The sequence below is a fragment of the Oncorhynchus nerka genome, linkage group LG18 (genome assembly GCF_034236695.1).
Source record: "Oncorhynchus nerka isolate Pitt River linkage group LG18, Oner_Uvic_2.0, whole genome shotgun sequence".
NCBI lineage: Eukaryota > Metazoa > Chordata > Actinopteri > Salmoniformes > Salmonidae > Oncorhynchus > Oncorhynchus nerka.
Genome location: NC_088413.1, coordinates 57,699,336 through 57,714,015, shown reverse-complemented (window position 1 = coordinate 57,714,015; position 14,680 = coordinate 57,699,336). Strand labels below are relative to the sequence as shown.

Here is a 14,680-nt window from a genome sequence, read left to right as displayed (position 1 = left end):
GTCAATCACCACCTTCCGGAGACACCTGAAACCCCACCTCTTTAAGGAATACCTAGGATAGGATAAAGTAATCCCTCTCACCCCCCTTAAAAGATTTAGATGCACTACTGTTCCACTGGATGTCATAAGGTGAATGCACCAATTTGTAAGTCGCTCTGGATAAGAGCGTCTGCTAAATGACTTAAATGTAATGTAATGTATGTAAATGTCTTGTCTATTGATGTTCAGTATTATGTCATTCTGTATTATGTTTTGTGTGGACCCCAGGAAGAGTAGCCAAAAGCTAATGGGGATCCTAATAAAAATCCCCCCCCCCCAAAAAAAATCTGAAAACGTTGTGAAGCCATGCTTATTTTCTGATCAATTGCATTATGGGCCCTAAAATCACGGAAATAGTGTCCACTGCTTGTATACTTCGTATTTTGGCGAATGTAATACGACATCTCGGAACGTTTGGCATTCTAACTAGATCCATACTATGACCAGTAAGCATACTACATTTACGTCACAAATAGTAGAGTTAGTATGAGCATTCAAACACAGCTCTGCTCTTCCCATGACAGACGGACCAGGTGAAAGCTATGATCCCTTAATGTCCTTGTTAAATCCAATTCAAACAGTGACCATGTTTACATGCGCACAGTATTCCGTATAGTAGCTCATATCCCACTTAAGGTCTTATCCCACTCACGAGTATCCTTTTAGCCATGAATAAACAGAATATTCCTAATTTAAGTATATGGGTTAAATAGAATAGGCACACTGAGTGTCGGCCTATAATAATATTAACTCCTGCAGAATTATACATTTCTTGCAGTGAAATTATACAACAAATGTTAATTTTGTCTCGGGAACAAGAGTGGAGAAATAGGATTTCTTCCTTTCAGCATTTCTTGAGAAAATGTGAAAGCTATGTTATGTGTTCTTTTGACACTGGTGTTATGCAAGCAGATAGTATTTCAACCACATAAAATATGCACCCAAGACAAACCGAAGTCTTAACAGAAACGTGTGGACTTTTCATTTCCTTAAAACCGGTCAAGGGGATGACATTTGGACATTTTGCACAGGACTAATCTTTCCACTGTTTTCTCCCCGGTCACTAAACAAAACAGACAACTTTACCAGCGTTAGATAGAATGCATGCATGAGTAATCTAGTTATGTAAGACAATATTCCGTTGAGCACTACTCTAATTGGACTTCTGAGGCAACAAGTTGTGGCAGAAAAGAAGCTACATGTATCAAACTACTGTTGAAAAATGGCTACCAAATGTTGTGAATTATAAAATGGCTACCAAATGTTTTGAATTATAATATGGCTACCAAATGTTGTGAATTATAAAATGGCTACCAAATGTTGTGAATTATAATATGGCCTACCAAAGCAGAAATGTCTAAATTAGGTGATGAAAGTGTCCTGCAGTAAAAAAAAAAATATATATATATTTTTTTTAAAACTTTATTTAACTAGGCAAGTCAGTTAAGGACAAATTCTTATTTTCAATGACGGCCTAGGAACAGTGGGTTAACTGCCTGTTCAGGTGCAGAACGACAGATTTGTACCTTGTCAGCTCGGGGGTGTGAACTTGCAACCTTCCGGTTACTAGTCCAACACTCTAACCACTAGGCTACCCTGCCACCCATTATAGTAGGCAAAATTATGGTGGATCGAACTGAGCATATAGTCTACCTTTTGAAGTAATTTGTTTGACAATAAAAGGAAAACATAAAATCACCCATGATATGCAAAACTGAGCAGACTGCAAAAAACGACAGTAAAACAGGATAAGTTGTTTACATGCACAGTATCCAGTCTTAGATTAGCATTTCCCAGGCATCTTATCCGGGTTTCTCATAACCCGGGATAAAGCATTTTCAGGATATGTGTCAACTCAAAAACAGAATACTTGAGTATCCCGAATAATAACGGGATGTTGGTGTGCATGTAATGTGGTCAGTGTAGATGAAGGGGAGGAGACGGGTAAAGAAAGATTTAAGCCTTGAGACAATTGAGACATGGATTTTATTTATACAGTGCACATTCGGAAAGTATTCAGACCCCTTGACTTTTTCCACATTTTGTCACGTTACAGCTTTCCTCTAAAATAATGTCAAAGCAAAAACAGGTTTAAAGTTTTTTGCAAATGTTTCAAAATAAAAAATAAATCACATTTACATAAGTATTCATACCCTTTACTCAAATCAAATTGTATTGGTCACATACACATGGTTAGCAAATGTTAATGTGAGATGTAAATGCTTGTGCTTCTAGTTCCGACAGAGCAGTAATATCTAACAATTCCCCAACAACTACCTAATACACACAAATCTAAAGAGGTGAATGAGAATATATAAGTATATGGATGAGCGATGGCCAAGCGGCATAGGAAAGGTGCAATAGATGGTATAAAATACAGTACCGGTCAAAAGTTTGGGGTCACATTTTTTGTCCATTAAAATAACATCAAATTGATCAGAAATACAGTGTTAATGTTGTAAATGACTATTGCAGCTGGAAACAGCAGATTTTTTAAATGGAATATCTGCATAGGCTTACAGAGGCCCATTATCAGCAACCATCACTCCTGTGTTCCAATGGCATGTTGTGTTAGCTATTTATTATTTTAAAAGGCTAATTGATCATTAGAAAACCATTTCGCAATTATGTTAGCACAGCTGAAAACTGTTCTGATTAAAGAAGCAATAAAACTGGCCTTCTTTAGACTCGTTGAGTATCTGGAGCATCAGCGTTTGTGGGTTTGATTAAAGGCTCAAAATGGCCAGAAACAAAAGGTCTTTCTTCTGAAACTCATCAGTCTATTATTGTTCTGAGAAATGAAGGCTATTCCATGCAAGAAATTGTCAAGAAACTGAAGATCTCGTACAACTCTGTGTACTACTCCCTTCACATTACAGCGCAAACTGGCTCTAACCAGAATAGAAAGAGGAGTGGGAGGCCCCGGTGCACAACTGAGTAAGAGGACAAGTACATTAGTGTCTAGTTTGAGAAACAGACGCCTCACAAGTCCTCAACTGGCAGCTTCATTAAATAGTACCTGCAAAACACCAGTCTCGACGTCAACAGTGAAGAGGTGACTCCGGGATGCTGGCCTTCTAGGCAGAGTTGCAAAGAAAAAGCCATATCTCAGATTGGTCAATAAAAAGAAAAGATTATGATTGGCTAGAGAACACAGACACTGGACTTTTCTTTCAACAAGGACATTTCTAAGTGACCCCAAACTTTTGAACGGTAGTATACATGTGATATGAGTAATGTAAGATATGTAAGGCATCCTGCATTGTCGTGGCTGTGTGTTTAGGGTTGTTTTCCTGTTGGAAGGTGAACCTTAGTCCCCAGTATGAGGCCCTGAGCATTCTGGAGCAGGTTTTCATCAAGGATCTTTCTATACTTTCCTCTGTTCATGTTTCCCTTGATTGTGACTAGTCTCCCAGACACTGCTGCAGAAGAATATACCCACAGCATGATGTTGCCACCACAATGCTTCACCGTAGGAATGGTGCCAGGTTTCCTCCTCTTAGCATTCAGGCCAAAGAGTTAAATCTTGTTTATTATGGTCAGAGTCCTTTAGGTGCATTTTGACAAACTCCTAGCAGGCTTTCATGTGCATTTTACTGAGGAGTGGCTTCCGTCTGGCCACTCTAGCATAAAGGCCTGATTGGTGGTGGAGTGCTGCAGAAATGGTTGTCCTTCTGGAAGGTTCTCCCATCTCCACAGAGGAACTCTGAAGCTCTGTCAGAGTGACCATCTCTGTGCCTCCACAAAATCCTGTCTCGGCGCTCTACGGACAATTCCGTCAACCTCATTGCTTGGTTTTTGCTCTGAGATGCACTGCCAACTGTGAGACCTTATATAGACAGGTGTGTGTCTTTCCAAATTATGTCCAATCAATTGAATTTTCCACAGATGGACTCCAATCAAGTTGTAGAAACATCTCAAGGATGATCAATGGGAACAGGATGAACCTGAGCTCAATTTCGAGTCTCACAGCAAAGGGTCTGAATCTTTATGTAAATAAGGTATCTGTTTATTTTTAGTACATTTGCACAACTTTCTAAAAACCTTTCACTTTGTCATTATGGGGTATTGTGTGTAGATTGGTGAGGATTTTTTATTTATTTTTAATCCATTTTAGAATAAGGCTGCAACGTAAAAAAATTTGGAAAAGGGGAAGGGGTCTGAATACTTTCCAAATACAATGTATGTTTGCCATTCAAAAGGTCAATGGGCAAGATACAAGATCTTAGGTGCCTTTAAAACAGGATATGGTAGTCTGTGGTAGAAAAGGAGATGAGGAAGGAGACCATAGTATCAATGCAAACATAGTAGGCTCTATTAGTTTCAAGAAACCACAATAGTGGAAGACAATATAGTGGTAAAACTCACCACGAGGATCATTACATTGCCAAATAACATTAGTAGAAAAAAATGCCTGTCCAACAACCACCTGAACAGAGATTGTTTTATTTAGTCAGGCATCACTTTATTTGTACACGGAGTGGAAATTAAAACATTTCAGCCCTGGGGCATGGTCTAGTTTGAAGTGTACTATTGTTGTCAACAATACAAACAGTTGCGCCAACCGTGGCTGACAGGACAATACCCGCTTGCTCTGGATTCAGATTGGTGTCAGCAATAGCACAGGACTCAGCCCCCTCTGTCCAGCTAGCACATCTCCTATGCTGGGCCTCTTAGTTAGGCCCTAATTTGGATTAAGAAGATTACCCATGATAATACATTAAGAATAACTTCCCGCTGCAGTGCTTCTCTGGGCCTGATGGGCTTGAGGTGCAACAGTCAGTTTCACCTAGGCCTGTAAAACCTCTCCCATTATTTCACACCTGACACACACACACACACCGACTCATGCACAAACAAACACACACACATAGTCCAGCAAGCAGCCAGATAGATATATATCCAACAACTGTCATCATGTACGGCTAACTTATCATTGACTTGTTCCTCATTCTGAGAGATTGCTTCAGACCATTTCCAATGACAATACTTCTCCAATTAGAAATAAATTGTATTCAAGTGAGTTCTCACAGAGCACGAATGCATATCGGGGCAATTCCACAGTAACAGATTTACAGTGGAGACTCAGATCTTTCACTTAGAATGTGTGCCAAACAAAAAACATTGATTTCAAAGTTTAACAAACCATACAACTCTATGCACAATGACTACTTGACAATTTACACAGAAAGAAAACAAACAACGTTTACAGTAACACAACATTTTATCTGCACAGTTCTTCTTGTAAATGTGTTTTTGTAAAATTCTGTGGAAATTGTTAAACTTTGAATCAATGGCTTTTGTTTGGTATAGATTTTAAAGTGAAAAATCTGAGTTTCCATTACCATGGAATTGCCCATGAGCTACATTTTGCATGGTTGTTGTGGTTAAAGGTGAATTCATGCCAATATTTAAGAGTTCTATATATTAACGTCAACCCCCTGAAGGAGTATGCCACCTCACCAATTCCCTAATTACCCTCTGGACACACCCCTTCTCCTAACAACTCACCACACCTGAACTCACTCTGATAATCAGCATTCCTCTCTCTTCCTCACCTATATAAGCAGCTGTTTTTTTTTTTTTTTTCACCTCATTGTGGTGGCTTAAGTCCTTTGTTGTGTGTACTGGGTGCTGAAGTAGGTGTTTTTTATTTTATTATTATTTTTAACATGTATAACATTAACTTTGTAGGTTTATTGCCAATCAGAGTGACACTTTACTTAGACTACTTCCTTTTCTTATATTCTGAGTTCTATAGATCTTGACTGGCCTTTTTTGATTAGCATGTTTTGTTATACTTTATTTCTCAGTTCTGGCACTGTCTTGTGTGTTAACTCTCAGCACCAAACCAGAGCACCCACCCTCAGTTATTTCAGTCTTGTCCTGCAAGAGCAGAAAACACTAGTTGGGACCATTGGAGATGTGAAAGTTAAGACCTCTTAAGCAGAATAGAACACTAGGCAGTGTGGACAGGATTGTGGTGGGTGAGTTGCATCATACCTGCCTGATTGCTTTCTGCCCTGACTATGCCTCAGACTGGAGGGTGCTAACATTTCCCATTGCAGCAGGAGCCATATCCTAGCATGGAAATGAGCCTGAAGACAAAGCTCTCTTGGACCATTCCCCGGAGCTCCTGTTTTGGTAGGGACAGTCCTCAGGAACCCCCATGATAAATTGTCAACGTGGCGAACCAACCTTTCAGGGCACTACACCTGACCTGTAGCTTGTCATTTGTTAGTACCATCTATGTTTAGTAACTAGGCTTGGGCGGTATACCGGGGTATTTGGAAAAAGACACGGAATAGTTAATACCTTTTCATTAGACAAAGTCAACTATTTACTGAATATAAATGCAACCATTTCAAATATTACAATTCATGTAAGGAAATAAGTCAATTGAAATAAATTCCTTATAACCTCATCTATGGATTTCACATGACTGGTTAAACAGACACTCATCTGTTGGTCACAGATACCTTTAACTTGAGTGTAGGGGGCAGGATTTTTGTTTTTGGCTAAAAAACTTACCCATTTGAAACTGCCTATTTCTCAGGCCCAGAAACTAGAAAATGCATATAATTGTCAGATTTAGAATAGAAAACTAAAGTTTCCAAAACTGTCAAAATATTGTCTGAGTATAACAGAACTGATATTGCAGGTGAAAACCTGAGGAAAATCAAACCAGGAAGTGCTGTTTCTCCTGAAAGCTTTGTTCCATTGGATGCCTTGCCTCCATTTTTTAAAGGGATATCAATCTGATTCCTGTTCCTATGGCTTCCTCAAGGTGTTAGTCTTTAGACATAGTTTCAGGCTTTTATTTTGAAAAATGAGTGAGAAAGATATCGCGTCAGTGGATAGCTAGGTGTTCGCAGAGTTTAGCTTGCGCCACAGAGTGGGGCAGCCATTGTCTCTCCCTCTCCTATTGAAAAAGTGACAGTCCCGGTTGATATATTATCGATTATATATTTTAAAAACAACCTGAAGATTGATTATAAAAATGTTTGACATGTTTCTGTGGACATTACGGATACTATTTGGAATTTGTCTGCGATGTCGTGACCGCTCGAACATGTGGATTTCTGAACATAACGCGCCAAACAAATGGAGGTATTTTGGATATAAAAATAATCTTTATGGAACAAAAGGAATTTGTAACTGGGAGTCTCGTGAGTGCAAACATCCGAAGATCAAAGGTAAGCGATTTAATCTATTGCATTTCTGACTTTCGTGACCAATCTATTTGGCTGCTAGTGTTTAATATTTTGTCTACTGAGAGAGATGTTCTTAAAAGCTTGTTATGCTTTCGCCAAAATTCTGTATTGAAATCTGACACGCCAGGTGGATTAACAACGAGCTACGCTGTGTTTTGCTATATTGCACTTGTGATTTCATGAAAATGAAGTATTTTTAGTAATTTAATTTGAATTCAGTGGGTGTTGATAAATTAACCCGCTAAAGGGATGGGTGCGTCAAGAAGTTAATAAAAAAAGTGCCGTGGATCAGAAAGTCAGTATCTGGTGTGACCATTTGCCTGATGGAGTGCCACACATCTCCTTTGAATATTTGATTAGGCTGTTGATTGTAGTGTGAACTGTTGCTGGTTATTGGTGGGAACTGGCACACGTTGATCCAGAGCATCCCAAATATGGGTGACATGTATGGTGAGTATGCAGGAACTGGGAATTTTTCAGCTTGCAGGAATTGTGTACAGATGACGGCGGATAAACTGCTCGCCCACACAACACCATACACGTGGTCTGAGGTTGTGAGGGCTGTGGGACAGCTTATGGTAGAGAAATTAACATTCAATTCTGTCAACAGCTCTGGTGGGCATTTCTGCAGTCAGTATGCTGATTGCATGCTCCCTCTGAGACACCTGTGGTGTTGTGTGACAACTGACCTTTTATTGTCCCCAGCACAAGGTGCCCTGTGTAATGATCATGCTGTTTCATCAGCTTCTTGATATGTCACACCTGTCAAGTGGATGGATTATTTTAGCAAAGGAGAGATGCTCATTAACAGGGATGTAAACATGTGCACACAATTTGAGAAGCTTTGCATATGGAACATTTCTGGGATCTTATTTCAGCTCATAAAACATGGGACTAACAGTTGACATGTTGCGTCTTAAATATTTGTATGGAGTATGAAGTTTTTCAATACATGTTTTGTAGCTACTTTTAGTTAATACCTGCAGTCAACTTGTGAAATACATTAGGAGATTGTATTCTTTATTTCACCGTCACATTTGACATTATGAAGTTGACCAGTCACATTTGTAAATAGCACAACGGGAGACGGTGAGTCCATAGCGTTCTATATCTGCGAGTCTCTGTGCGGTGCACGTGAATTTCCTACAAGTGTAACTTCATGGTTTCCATCATATCGTATGTCTTTCTGCCAGAAGTCGGGGAGCTCTGGATGAGTTTGTAAAGATATAATTTTACCCCCCGTTCTTCCTATTAGCGTTTTTCTCCTCCCCTCTGCTCCGTGTACACATGCAGCTCTTCCTTCAGAAAAGTATGCAACAAAATTGTGCAAATGAACAATATTTTACCTGCAAAATGTCCACACCTCACCGACAATGACATTCGGTAGAAACGCTGGTGTAACTAACTCGGTCAATAACCGCCAGTCTGCACAGCGCAATATCAACCCAGAGCATATCAGACTTATTTTCTCTACCACATCACAGGATTACTGCTGCAAGCTCTGGACCATTACACCGGATCATTGCAGCTAGCTAGCTGCAAAAGAGTGGCTATTGTTGGCTAGTGCCTCTGTCCCGAAGCAAGCACCAGTTAGCCTTGGGCTAGCCTCATCTCCCAGCTAGCTGACAAAGTTTACCAGCTAATTCTTGGGCTACAATACTACATTTACATTTACATTTAAGTCATTTAGCAGACGCTCTTATCCAGAGCGACTTACAAATTGGTGCGTTCACCTTAAGACATCCAGTGGAACAGCCACTTTACAATAGTGCATCTAAATCTTTCAAGGGGGGTGAGAAGGATTACTTTATCCTATCCTAGGTATTCCTGAAAGAGGTGGGGTTTCAGGTGTCTCCGGAAGGTGGTGATTGACTCCGCTGTCCTGGCGTCGTGAGGGAGTTTGTTCCACCATTACTACTTTTGCCAATTGGCCTGGACTCTATTGTCGACACAGAGCCCCGCCGATCCATCACGACTGGTCTGCCGACGTAAACGTCAATGTGGTTTCAACAGGCTTTTCCGTTGCGATATTGCTGAAGACCCATCTGCTAGCCCTGGCCCGCTAGCTTTCTGAACGCCGTGTCTCCTGCTCACCTAGCGTAGTACCGACTACTGAACGGCTCCCTGACTCACCTATTGCTGCTCATTGAACCCTATGATCACTCAGCTACACAGCTGATGACTGTTCACTAACACGGCACCTCATTTTGTTGGCCGGCCCCAGCCTCAACTCGGTCCTGTATGTACCTAACTGACTCTGCCCATTCATTGCCATTTACCCGTTGTCTTAGCTCTCCTGATCAACACCCGTGATAGCTTTATGCCTCTGTCAATATGCCTTGTCTACTGCTGTTTCGGTTAGTTCTTGTTTTATTTCAATGCAGAGCCCCCAGTCCCGCTCAACATGCCTTAGACGGCTATTTTGTCCAACCCGCCCCACCAAATGCGGAGACCTCACCTGGCTTAACTCGTGCCTCCAGAGATGCAACCTCTCGTCACTCAATGCCTAGGTTAACCTCCACTGTACTCATCCTACCATACCCTTGTCTGTACATTATGCCCTGAATCTAATCTGCTCCTTTCATTCTGTTCCCAACGTACAGTTCTTATAGCCTTTAGCCGTACCCTTATCATACTTTTCCTCTGGTGATGTAGAGGTTAACCCAGGCCCTGTAACCCCCAGTACTACACCTACTCCCCAGGTGCTCTCATTTGTTGACTTCTGTAACAGTAAAAGCCTTGGTTTCATGCATGTTAACGTCAAAGCCTCCTCCCCAAGTTTGTTTTATTCACAGCTTTAGCACACCACCAACCCTGATGTCCTAGCCATGTCTGAATCCTGGCTTATGAAGGCCACAAAATTCTGAAATGTCCACTCCCAACTACAACATTTTCAATCAAGCTAGAACTGCCAAAGTGGGCGGAGTTGCAATCTACTGCAGAGATGGCCTGCAGTGTACTGTCAAACTAACCAGGTCTGTGCCCAAACAGTTCCGGGCTTCTACTTTATTTTTTAAATCCACCTTTCCAGAAATGTAGAACGTTATCTCAGCTCACTGGTCACCATAGCAACACACACGCTTCAGCAGGTATATTTCACTGGTCACCCCCAAAGCCTATTCCTCCTTTGCCTGCCTTTCCTTCCAGTTCTCTGCTGCCAATGACTGGAACGAATTGCAAAAATCACTGGAGACTTCTCATTAACTTTAAGAATCAGCTGTCAGAGCAGCTTACCGATTACTGCACCGGTAAATAGCCTACCCAACTACCTCATCCATGTTCTTTTGCACCACATTATCTACTTGCACATCTCACTCCAGTGTTAATGCTAAATTGTAATTTTTTCCCATGTGTAACTGTCTTTGTCACACTGCTTTGCTTTATCTTGGCCAGGTCGCAGTTGTAAATGAGAACTTGTTCTCAACTGGCCTACCTGTTTAAATAAAGGTATTTAGGACTAAAAGCATTGTATTTGGGACATTCACTAAATCTTGTAATAAATAACGTGGTGAAAAACTGCTTTGTGTATCCCTGGATTGTAAACTGTCCTGGTCATAACATGTTGATTCAACAATAGCTAAGATGGGGAAGTCTGTCCATATTAAAGCACTGCTCTGCCTTTCTAAAAACACAGGTCCTACAGGCTCTAGTTTTGTTCCACCTGGAATACTGTTCAATCAGGTGGTCAGGTGCCACAGAGGGACCTCAAATTACAATTGGCTCAGAACAGGGCAGCATGGCTGGCTTTTAAATGTACACAGAGCTAACATTAATAACATGCATGTAAATCTTTCATGGCTCAAAGTGGAGGAGAGTGACTTAATCATTACTTGTTTTTGTAAGAAGTGTTGACATGCTGAATGCACCAGGGTGTCCTTTAATTCACTAGCACACAGCTCAGACACCCATGCATACCCCACAAGACATCCCACCAAAGGTCTCTTCACAATTCCCAAATTAAGAATAGCCTATGGGAGGCGCACAGTACTACATGGAACTCTAGTCTAAATCAGGCAACTGATGAAGTAGTAGAATCGAATTAAAAAAATACAACTTATGGCACAGCAGGGACTGAAGGGACAAGGCTATACAAGACACTTGTATACATTTTTTTTTAAATTGTACCTTTATTTAACTAGGCAAGTCAGTTAAGAACAAATTCTTATTTTCAATGACTGCCTAGGAACAGTGGGTTAACTGCCTGTTCAGGGGCAGAACGACAGATTTGTACCTTGTCAGCTTGGGGATTTGAACTTGCAACCTTCCGGTTACTAGTCCAACGCTCTAACCACTAGGCTACCCTGTAGCCCCATGGATTTTGTATTGTAGATGTGTGGTGGCCTGAGGTATTACACTGTTGGGGAAGGTGTTATGAAGTGTCACATTTGAACTCTAATGATCTTATGTTGCTGGACCCCAGGAAGAGTCGCTGCTGCCTTGACAGCTAATGGGGATCCATCAAAATAGAGTATTGGTCCTCTAGGGCCTATATTCTCGAACAAGCATAATTTACACATTTCAAATAAACCCAACAGATACTCACATGCACAGTAATCATTTGATATTAAAACTGATGGCAGTAGGCAGATTATGAAATAGTCACTTTACTATGCTTATCTTAAATCTGCGTGAGATCAAAATTGAAGTAAGCATACACCAATTATAACCTGGTTTTCTGAGCAATCTAATTATTAGAACATGTAAAAACCTTATCGGCAGTGTATTTGATCTGCACCAGCCGGGCAGGCCTCTCTTTAGTGTGTCTGGAACAGCGGAACGCATGAGTCTTAGAGGTTTTCAAACTTTAGATGTCTGTACTCAAATGTTTTGCAAAAATATGTTCGCTGAGGTAGAACGTTCATTTTGATTGCTGGTTTTCTGCATATTTCAGATGTCCATGTAAACAGGATTGGGGAAATTGTTCTTGCAAAGCATGTAAACATTTTAATCTAACATTCATCTGATTTTCCACAATAACCACATTGGTGATCATGTAACCGCACGGGAGACGGTGACATTGATTAGAACCAGCCATTACATCCCTCAGTATCCAGGTTAAGCCATGAGGTTTACTCTAGCGTGGGTGAGTTCAGTATCCCACAATACTCCTTTCTGGAGCCAGAGGCTGATAAGGTATCTCAGCAGCCAGCCCTGTGTGTGCACACAAATAGAACTACCCCCTCAAGCCATATCTGGAATAAGACTCAGAGGTTTCCATGCACACTGTCCTAACTGACCAATCACTACTGATGTAAGGAAAATGACCTGTGAGTAGGCTAACCAGTGACAATTTCTCTACTCAATGACTTAAAAAGGAGCAGGTCAAATACTTGCACTGGCCTCTTCGAAAGTGCAGGGGAGTGGTAAAGGCAGTTGGTCCTAAATGCCTCAATCTGTAAATCGTTTAAATGATCTATTCTCTTTAATGGTCTCAGTTTATGAAAAATTGAGATGAGATACTGGGGGAGTGGGAGGGGAGAATTTTGTGCATCTCCCAAATTTGACATAGCCGGAGAATGCAGGAAGAGAACAAGGCCTCACTCAAAGGTGAAATGGGGTGATGATGTGGTTCTATGAATGTGCTGTATACAATACAAACAGCATCTTGGTCAGTGATGCAGGCAGGACTGGTGGAAATATGGAAGTAGTCTACTGTATAAATTCTTAATGGCTGCAACATAAGGTGAGCATTTCCCAAATGTTATGCACTACATTTTGTAGATGGCCCCTGTCATAAGTCACTGTCTGTGTAAAATTACACAGCACTTGGGGGATTTAGCTAACCCAGTAAAAATGTTATGACATGCAGAGAGCATTTTTCAAAATACCTGTAGTTAAACACATACCTCAAGGATCACTCATTCTTCAATCGCAACAGCTAACGTTACTACAGATGGTAGGACAGAAATGTACCTTTACGTGAGGCTCCGAACAATCACTATTAGAGATCATCATAGAATTCAAAAGACATCCTGCTGTCCATTGAAACAGTGAAACGTTGCATAGCTTGTAATGATGTAAACCGCTAGCTAATGAAACTATTCCACAGATAAAGTAGTAATTTCTTTACACCTAAAAGTTGCCTACAAGGGACGTTTGTAGCATGTTTTAAGTACAAGCTAGTAGCATATGTTCTAAGCACAACTCTGGTATTGCCTAGTCTTAGGCTGATCAGTTCCGTTTTTCAAGACGATAATATTCAGTCTTTGCTAACATGTCATGGCCTTGCACGTAACTTCGCTAGCTAAGTAAGCTAGTGTGCAGCACTGTGGTTAGATATTACTCTATTAGCTAACGTTAATCACTACTAGTGACACTAGACCAGCTAATCATAATGCGAATGTATTATATAACTAACGTTAACTTGGCTAGCAACGTACACCGGAGTTGGACACGACAGCGAAATTATCCTGGTTAAGATATACTGACGCGATGGCTACGAACCTGCTAGCTACAAAGCCGTGCTAATGTCATTATTTGACAAGGGGCGCACATGTTGGTGGCTAGTTAGCTAACCACTCCGGGTTTCCAGTGACGCCTACCTCATATTAGCTATAGGCACAAAAGGGGTAGGCCCCCTTTTTTGGGGTGTGGGGTCTGTGCGTTTATCTAGTTAACTAGCTTTTCTTCAACAACCCAGCTAACTTGCCAGCTACGAATCGTGACATTTGCGGAAAGGCTCGTCACTCACTGACAAGACGTCTCGAGATGCACGGACACAGCTAACGTTATTCTATATTTTAAATAGGTGAAATGCTCTAGTCTAAACTACACACACTTTATTTTACAAATAACGTTTAAAGAAAATCACAGCTAATGTTGGCTTTATTCTGAAACCCAACCCAGTGTACAGCACCTGAGAAGCCAATCCTAACAAAAGGCCTCGCCTATAAAGTGACCTAGCGCCCCCTCTATTCTGAAATCTCTGACCCACTCTCGCGTCCCTATTTTCAGGCAGTGCCAGGCCCAGATAACGGTTTCAGCTACGAAAATCCTTGAATGACGAGATCGGTTTAAAAATAACAAATGTTGTAGGAGGAAATGCAATGCACATACCTGTATCTTAGTGCCAAAGTTCCCTAAATGTTGAAATGAAATGTTGAGTTCCCCGGAGCAGCTCCAACCCAAGCCCGTATCTTGTGTTTCGGTTTCGCGGGGGCGGGTCGGTCTGTCTCAGCACATAGCGTATGATTCAATGAAGGGATGGGACTGGATAAGAGGATGTGGAGAAGGCATGGCCTCTTGCTCTATGCACCCGATTAGACTACAACCACCCCGGGTGCACCAGGGTAGCCTGGAAACCCGACATTGAATGTAATTAATTCTATGTCGGGCATAAATTAGTGATTATGAAAGTTTCCTCAAGACCTCAAGCAAAAGTGTTAAATTATATTTTAAATTACTTTGCCGGTTGGTCTATTTGCGGG

General features: G+C 41.1%; 1 protein-coding gene across 1 annotated transcript in view; it reads right to left on the bottom strand.

Moving 5' to 3' along the window:
• The window catches only part of LOC115146199 (kinectin), a 52,505-nt gene extending 38,060 nt beyond the window's left edge, over positions 1–14,445 (bottom strand). Inside the window, 1 exon segment of the mRNA XM_029688128.2 lies at positions 14,310–14,445. The gene's annotated coding sequence lies outside the window, so the exon portion shown is untranslated.
• Positions 14,446–14,680: the final 235 nt, after the last annotated feature.